The following is a 9,437-nucleotide window of genomic DNA, read 5'->3' on the forward strand; positions in this document are numbered from 1 at the left end:
TCTCATTGGCTAATGATTTAAATTGTAAGAAACAGCAATGACTTCAAATACAATTCCCAAGAAGGAAAATTGGTAAACGATGCTTGTTTCTTATTTTTTGTAGCACTCCCAGGTGGTACTGTGCCATTAGTTCATTTTCTTAGTCTTTGCCATTGTCCTCTAGTTTTCTGCATGCATTTCAAAGTGTATGTACATCACATACAAATTAATATTTAAAAAATGCAAACCCAGTCTCTAAGCGCCCTAAGATTTATTGTAGTTTGAAATTTGGCTTATAACAGATGTCAAAACCACAGCAGTATTATGGGGAGCTCTTCTTCTAACCACTACATTTATGTGATGTTTCTGACCTGCTACCCCACAGACTTGCTAAATCGAAATCTGTCCTGTCAGACCACACTTAATGCAGTGTTCATAAAATGAGGCCAGAAATCCTTTCCTTGAGGAAAGATAGCTGTGAACTGAAAAAATGTGTTTCAAAAAGAAACACAAAAAAACCCATCCATGATCATCAGTCACCTAGCACATCATTTCTCATGGCTGTTTAAATAGAAACAAGAGTGTACGTTGGGTATTCCTCATAATGCTTCTGGGTGTTTTTTAACAGCAATGAGATCTCAAAAGAGTTGTCTCTGTGAACATGCACTTAAAAAATAAAACAAAAACAAACTCTAAAAAAAGAAGCTAAATATAACATGCCTACTTTGATAACATGGTTTAACATGTATATTTTAAATACATGGTGGCATATTAATATTAAATGGCACTGATTAAACCACATATGGAAAAGATGGTCTGTTTGAAGAAAACTTTTACATACAGTATTGGTTTTAGTCCTATTTGCACATATGTACTTGTGTTTTTGTTTACTTTACCATAAGTTTGTTTTTGTTTTTTCTCTTTCTCTCACCCTCTCTCTCGCACTTTTTTTCCCACTTCACTCAGCATGCGAGCCTTGTGCTTTACGCTGGGAAGCGGGGGGAGGGGCGGTAGCAGTAGCACTGGAACAGAGCAGGAGGGAGAGAGAGAGAAAGAGAGCCAGGGACAACAAGGTCACATTAGAAAGGTATAGTAATCATCCACAACTATTTTCAGTTGCAGATGATAAAGGATTCGGAAAGTTTATTCATGCAGGTCCATATGACAGAGAATATGCATCTTCTTTTTGTTTTCATATTATAATTTATATTTAATTGTGTTGTGGTTTGCAGTGTTTTGTGTTGTTTCACTTTAAATTTGTAAAAGGAAAAAGCTGAAAATTTAAGTAGTTAAAAGTTGAAATGTGAATAGTTGAGTTTTGTATTATGATTTATTTATTACATTTTATGTGGAGTGAATAAATAAAAGTATATTGACGATGGCCCCTACAGACAAAGCACATACAAACTTCAAATCACGTACGAACCCTGAAGCACGTACAAACTCCAAAACACGTAAAAACACGTACAAACTCCAAACACATAAAAACTCAGAAGCACATAAAAACTCAAAACACGTACAAAAGACAACAGAAGTACTCCAGGATGCTAGGGGCAGTGTTGAACTTTTGTTACCTAGTGGCTACACAACCCAGCAAGTACCAACAACCGGATTTGGTGTGTGGTAATAACAGGTAAACGAACATTTTTTTAATTTTTTTATTAAAATGGTAAATGGCCTGTATTTATATAGCGCTTTACTAGTCCCTAAGGACCCCAAAGCGCTTTACATATCCAGTCATCCACCCATTCACACACTGGTGATGGCAAGCTACATTGTAGCCACAGCCACCCTGGGGCACACTGACAGAGGCGAGGCTGCCGGACACTGGTGCCACCGGGCCCTCTGACCACCACCAGTAGGCAACGGGTGAAGTGTCTTGCCCAAGGACACAACGACCGAGACTGTCCAAGCCGGGGCTCGAACCGGCAACCTTCCGATTACAAGGCGAACTCCCAACTCTTGAGCCACGATCACCCATATATATTTGACTATATATATGAATGCTTGTGTATAAATACACAAACAATACACATATGCTTTCAATTGTGTAATTTAAGTGATCTAAGTAGCTCTGGTTTGGAAGTTCAGAGCTACCTAGATCACTTATGCTAGAAATGTGTTTTGGAGTTTGTACGTGTTTTGTCTCTAGGGGCCACCGCATATATTTATATATAAACATATATAAATAAAACTTTTTTTTTTTTTACATTAGTAATTTCTTTTGTGCATAATTTTATATTATTGTTAATAATAAATTAATTAAAGCAACAAAACAACCTGAAGAGCCGGTTCGGAGCCGAAAGAGCCGGCTCTTTTTAGTGAGCCGAACTGAAAGAGCCGATTCTCTAAAAAGAGCCGGAAATCCCATCACTAGTTGTTAGAATTTATTTAATATTACTTTCTAGACCAGGATCCTTTTCTACGCAGCTGATGGCTGGTAACTGTGCAGGGGCGGATCTAGCAAAGTTTAGCCAGGGGGGCCAATAGGGGATGAACAGGGAAAAGGGGGCACAAAGACATACTTTTCATTCTTATTCTCATTTAAAATATCTAGCTTTTAATAAATAATTATCTGAATCTGATGTAAAATGTATAGAAGTCCATTACTGTATATAGTAACTATTAAGTCTAATATACCCTAGTAAGCTAGTATTTTTTCCTTTGGGAAGGTACCATCTGTGCAGTCTGCAATTCTTTTGAAGAAAGATGTTGAATCTATTTAATTATTCTTGAAAAATAATTGATTTCTGTGCATTTTTTTCACCCTGCATCAAATTAAAGTTGATTACGTCGATTAAGCATCATGAGGTGGGGGGTGGGTCCGTATTTTATTTTTTTTTGCTGGGAGTTTGCAACCCTATTAGTTAGGTTGCTTACTCTTTAAAATACCAGAATAGGGAGGATGGAGTAGGTTTAAGTTTATTAGATTGATTAGTATTGAACTATGAAATGTTTTGGGTGCAGTGTACTTTTTTGCATACAGGTATAACAGAATAGCTTTAGTGTTGTTGTTTATTTAAACTTGAGTATGAACTTATACAAAATTCAGCAAGATATTAAAAAAACAGTTTTATTGATTAAAAAACACTATCGGATTCATATCGGTATCGGCCAATATCCAAATTTATGATATCAGTATCGGACATAAAAAAAAGTGGTATCTAGTATCTTGCCCAAGGATATTTGGCACACAAACTTGAGGAGCCAGGGATCGAACCACCAACCTTCCAGTCAGCAGCTGACCTGCTGTACTACTGCGCCTTAGCTACAGCCAACCCAATACTTCTGAAAGTACTTTTATTGCACCATGTTCATTCACTCATGAGCTGCTCTAACATGAATCAAATGGCTGAATTGCTGCCTTATTATGCAGTCAAGTTCTTTAAAATCTAGCTAAAGACCTACTAATTTTGTTCAGGTGTGTCACAGCAAGGACACATTTAAAAGTTTCAGGACATTGGCCCTCAAGGACTGGAGTTTGACATCCACGATCTACACTAAACCTGTCATATTTAGTTTAAATCTATTTTCACAGTTACAGGAAAATCAATTCTGCATCTATCTATAATTATCAGACATTAACTTGTTTTTGTAAAACACTTTTAAACAAGAATAACAAAGAAATGTTGTAAATGACAATGCAATGAAATAATAAATCGAGGTCAGGTAGCTTTTTTTTTTTTTAAATGTTTTAATGGAATGATTTTTATGAAATAGGTCTAGAGAGGAACATTTTTATCCTTTATAAATTAAAAATAGATCACACACCTCCTAGGAGAGGTAGTATCTTCTCTTGCTGATATATGGTATAGCAAACACACGTATATCTGTCTGAGTGTAAGGGCCTTTTGTTCAGATACGCTAGACTCCTGGCACCAGCTTTGGGGAGTCTTCACGGGGTCACATCTTGACCCCCCGCCCACACACACACACAGACACACACACACACACACACACACACACATACTTACACGACACACACACACACAAGGTATTCTTTGTCCACATGTATACCTATATGAAATGTCATATGTTAATGTACCTATGCATATTCATGTAACCACAATAAAAGGAGTGCTATGGGGAACCTGGCTAAGAGTCTGATGGAGGTCAAATGGGTGGAACGACACTTGGCTCCAGGCAGGCTCCCTCATGAGTAACACAAAGAACTTTGCCTACTTGTGTCTTGCTTTTTGCTGTGTAGTAAATTGTCTTGAACGTTCCAGCAAATAGGTGTATGCTACAAACCTATCAGCTGGCTTCTCCCTTAGAGACAAGGTGAGAGGTTCAGCCATCCGGGAGGGGCTGAACCAGGAGGGGAGAGTAGAGCCAATGCTCCTCCACATCAAAAGGAGCCAGTTGAGGTGGTTCAGGCATCTGACAATGATGCCTCCATGGGCATCTCCTGGGTGAGGTGTTCTGGGCATGTAACCACCAGGAGGAGGCCCCGGGAAGACCCAGGACACGATGGAGAGATTATATCTTGGTGTTCCCCTGGACAAGCTAGAGGAGGTGGCTGGGGAGAGGGAGGTCTGGGCTTCTCTGCTTAGGCTGCTGCCCCCCCAACCCGGCTCCAGATAAGCGGAAGAAGATGGATGGATGGACTTAATTAGCAAGATAAATTATAACAAGTTGTACAAGCAATCTTCCAGTAACAGTCATGTTCAGCATCCCAATATGTAAGCGTGAAAATACAAAAACTCTTTCCCTGTTTTGTCAACAGGAATGTCTGTTTGGGGCAGTGTGACTTTCCAGTGGCTAGACTTTAGAATATTCCTGTAGGTTTACAAAGTACCGAATGGTTTAGGCCCACAATATATTTCTGATATGTTATAAGCCTATTACTGTTAGTGTCAAACTACCTTGAGGCGACTGTTGTTGGTACTATATATTTATGAAATATAGTGCTCCTTTTTACACTTATATTTCAGAAAAATAAAATGAATACATACATACATTTAATTAGTTATTTATAAAATATAATTTAAAACTTAATTACCTTGCACAACGTTTCTGATTAAGTTAATTTTATTTTGTGTTAAACAAAAGTGTTTCATAAAAACAAATGTTGGTTGTCACATCGGTTGTAACTACAACATTAGAGGACAATGTGGGATATGGTTCATATCACACACTGGAACTGACAATCTGTTCATTGTCAGTTTTGTTCATGCAGTGGTTAGTTTGTGGAAAAAGCACAAGACTTTGAGGGCAGGAGGTATTTGGTAATTTTCACAGATGAGAGCAGGGCCAGTCTAGGTTCTTTAGGAGTTTTAGGAGTGCTCAGCTCCCACTCAGTTCCCGAGCACTTAGGTCTTCAGGTCAGAGGTTGCTTTTGGTCTCGTGTAATAGGTTCAAAACACGGGGATGGGGCTTTTCAGGCAGTGGCACCAAGATTGTGGAATTCTTGTCCATTGTCTTTACGCTGCACAGACTCCACTGACTCTTTTAAAAAGCAGCTGAAGATTTCAATACAGACAAGCTTTTAATTAATTTGTTTTATTTTTTCTATTTATTGTTTTTATTATTATTTTATTCTTATTTCTGATTTTATTTATCTATAAAAAGGGCTATATAAATAAATTTTACTTACTTACTTACATATAATCTAGTGCATACAATGTCTTGCAATTAATATAAAAGGAATATGCCACTAGTAGTCAACTCTGTTCACATTTGCAAACCTCATTTTAGCTGGTTACATACTATGTTACTACTTCTTAAATAGTTGGCTGACCTATTGCTGTCTAAGAATGGTTCAGAATGAATAATCACAGTTTTTATTACAATACACCAGTTTTGGGGTGAAGACCTTTGTTATCAAGGCTTTCGGTTTTTCAGCTGTATTTTTGCATCTTTGAGAATTACAAAGCAGCTGCTTTGTTTAATGGCTACAGTTAGTAATGTTTTCCTGTGGCATTGTGTGGCGCTTCATGGCTGAATGAGTCTTTTGCTGAGCACTAGGGTATTTGTAATCCTCCACCATCTCCAAACAAACAAAACAATTATGTATCATCTGATCGTATTACTAAAATACTGCAGGAAGAATGGTAAATGGACTGGTTCTTATATAGCGCTTTTCTACTCTTCTGAGCACTCAAAGCGCTTTACACAACTTGTGCATTCACCCATTCACACCCATTCGCACAAGCACATTTTTCTAAGTGCTTTCTAAGTAACTAACTCACACACACACTCATACTCCGATGGATGCATCGGAGAGAAATTTGGGGTTAGTATCTTGCCCAAGGATATTTGGCATGCAGACTAGGGGAAGCCAGGAATCGAACCACCAACCGATCAGTAGATGACCTGCTCTACCGCCTGAGCTACAGAAAAATTCATAAGAGATGCTGAATTAGATTAAGCTGCAAAAACCAATCTACCAGCATAAAATATAAGCTTTTTATTCAGAGTAGTCCAAGGATGTCACTTAACAATAGTGGTTATCAAAGTTTTCTTAAATGCTGGCCTTTATACATCTATTTCCTGCACAAGAATATGTGAAATACAACTTAAATTAAATGATTAATTAATTATTTAAACAGACTTTAAGTTATAATTCAAATTTAGATCAACAGGACATTTATTGTTTGCATTTTTATGATAAAAACAATAAAAATATGTATGCCTTTTGCATTCAATGTGATTAAAAGATGAAATGTACAATGCATCTGTTCAAATGTTCGTCAGGAAGAAAATAATTGATTGACTTATTCATTATGTCTCAGATTTAGGGTCTTCCACACATGACTTGGCCAATGTCTTGATTGCTCTATAAAGTATAAACAGTCTACTGGCAGTAGGCTGAGAAGGCAAAGTCATCTTAAAGTTAAAATAGTGTGTTTAAAATTTACTAGTTAAAGCAAATATGACTTTAAATCGTCAAAGGAGCTTGCAAAGAAAAGCGTCTGGACTTCTTTAAGTTGCTTGAAGACGTTTCACCTCTCATCCGAGAAGCTTCTTCAGTTCTAAGGTCAAATGGTGGAGAGTCCCAGATATAAACCTAGTGGGAGTAACCCCCCACAGAGGGACAAAAGGACCCCCTGATGATCCTCTAATCGCCTGAGCCAAGGTGTGAAACTGGGCGTGGGTCCCAATCAGCCAGAGTTTTGGGTGTGTTCATTGTGAAACCTGGGATGGGAGTCAAAGAGGAGGTACTGGTCCGTGTGTGTGGGCTTCCGGTAAACTTCGATGTTGAGTTTGCCGTTCTCTTCAATGTGCACAGCGCAGTCCAGGAACGGCAAACAGTTGTCCTTTGTGTCTTCCCTGGTGAACTTGATGTTTTTATCCACAGCGTTAATGTGCGCAGTGAAGTATTCCACTTCTTGTGTCTTGATTTTGACCCAGGTGTCGTCCAACATATCTGTACCAGTGGCTGGGTACTCTTCCTTTGAAAGAGCCAAGAGCCTTCCTTTCCACTTCCTCCATGTAAAGGTTGGCTACAATAGGTGACACGGGGGAGCCCATGGCACTCCCATCACCCTTTAGAACACAAACTTGGAGTAATTAGGACCCTAATTACTGGGGCGACCGTGGCTCAGGGGGTTGGGAAGCGTATCTGTAACCGGAAGGTCGCCGGTTCGATCCCCGGGCTCTCTGTCCTGATCGTTGTGTCCTTGGGCAAGACACTTCACCTACCGCCTACTGGTGTTGGCCAGAGGGGCCGATGGCGCGATATGGCAGCCTCGCTTCTGTCAGTCTGCCCCAGGGAAGCTGTGGCTACGTAGCTACCTCCACCAGTGTGTGTGAATGCGAGAGTGAATGAATAGTGGCATTGTAAAGCGCTTTGGGTGCCTTGAAAAGCGCTATATAAATCCAATCCATTATTATTATTATTACACCACCGGGCAGAACATGTTCCCTCTAAGCCTGAAGGAAAAAAGAAGGAACACACACATGTAAAGGAAGCACTCAAAACGTGCGGCTATCCTAAATGGGCGTTCTTAAAGTCAGCAAAGAGGCACAGAAAAGAAGACCAGACACCAGCGAGGGAGGATAAGAAGGACAGACGCAACAACATTGTCATCCCCTATGTAGCCGGTGTATCAGAGAAACTCAGGAGAGTTTTCTCCAAGCATGACATCCCAGTGTATTTCAGACCCAGCAACACGCTCAGACAAAAACTGGTTCACCCGAAAGACAAAACGCCAAAACACAAACTTAACAATGTGGTGTATGCTGTACAGTGCAGCGAGGAATGCCCAGACCTCTACATTGGAGAGACCAAACAGCCACTTCACAAGCGCATGGCACAACACAGAAGAGCCACCACCACAGGACAAGACTCAGCAGTCCATCTGCATCTTAAGGATAAAGGTCACTCTTTCGAGGATGCCAATGTTCACATTTTGGACAGAGAGGACAGAGGGTTTGAAAGAGGAGTGAAAGAAGCCATCTATGTCCACTGTGAGCGACCATCTTTGAACAGAGGCGGGGGTTTACGACACCAACTGTCTGCCATCTATAATCCAGTTTTAAGATCCCTTCCCAGACGCCTTAACGCCCACTCACATCCTGGGCCATCTGACCTCAGGAATTCGCATGATAAGGTGGGGCCAGGTTTCACAATGAACACACCCGAAACTCTGGCTGATTGGGACCCACACCCAGTTTCACACCTTGGCTCAGGCGATTAGAGGATCATCAGGGGGTCCTTTTGTCCCTCTGTGGGGGTTTACTCCCACTAGGTTTATATCTGGGACTCTCCACCATTTGACCTTAGAACTGAAGAAGCTTCTCGGATGAGAGGTGAAACGTCTTCAAGCAACTTAAAGAAGTCCAGACGCATTTCTTTGCAAGCTCCTTTGACTACGATGACCTGGATGACTGAGAACCTTCACAGACATGACTTTAAATCAAAACTTCAATCTTCATCTTAATCAATCTTGTTTTTTACAGTTCCTGGAGTGGCATGCAGGTAAGCCAACACTTAAAGGAGGCACAACTGTCATATTTGGAATATCAAACTATTCATGAACCAACTTTGCATTTCATTTGAAATTTCGTGTTTCAAATGTGTGTCACCTTGTGTGTTGACACACGAAATTCAAGGTGCTTGAAGACCAGTGTGAAGTTTAGGTAGTCTGTTTTGTGGTTTGCATGTCATCTTGCTAGCATTGGTGGGAGTTGGTCCACTGTGTTTTCTCGAATCTAAGGCCATCGCAGCTGTCCACCAGGAGATTATAGAGCTCTCCATGCTTCAGTCTACTGACAAGCTTTATAGAGATGCAGATTTCCTTTCCAGCAGGGCTTTCCACCTTCTCATAGTGCCAAAACTATTACCAAATGGTTTGCCGGTCATTTTATCATTGTGCTTGATTGACCATCCAACTGAATTGACCATCCAACTGAATATTCATCCTGGTACACCCCAGGAGTGGTTACATGCCTGCCACAACAGCTTTAGAAAGGTCTCAGAAAGATCTCCGTGCATTAGTTGGAGCTTATTGGTT

This window comes from Astatotilapia calliptera, chromosome 18 (assembly GCF_964374335.1).
Source record: "Astatotilapia calliptera chromosome 18, fAstCal68.1, whole genome shotgun sequence".
NCBI classification, from domain to species: Eukaryota; Metazoa; Chordata; class Actinopteri; order Cichliformes; family Cichlidae; genus Astatotilapia; species Astatotilapia calliptera.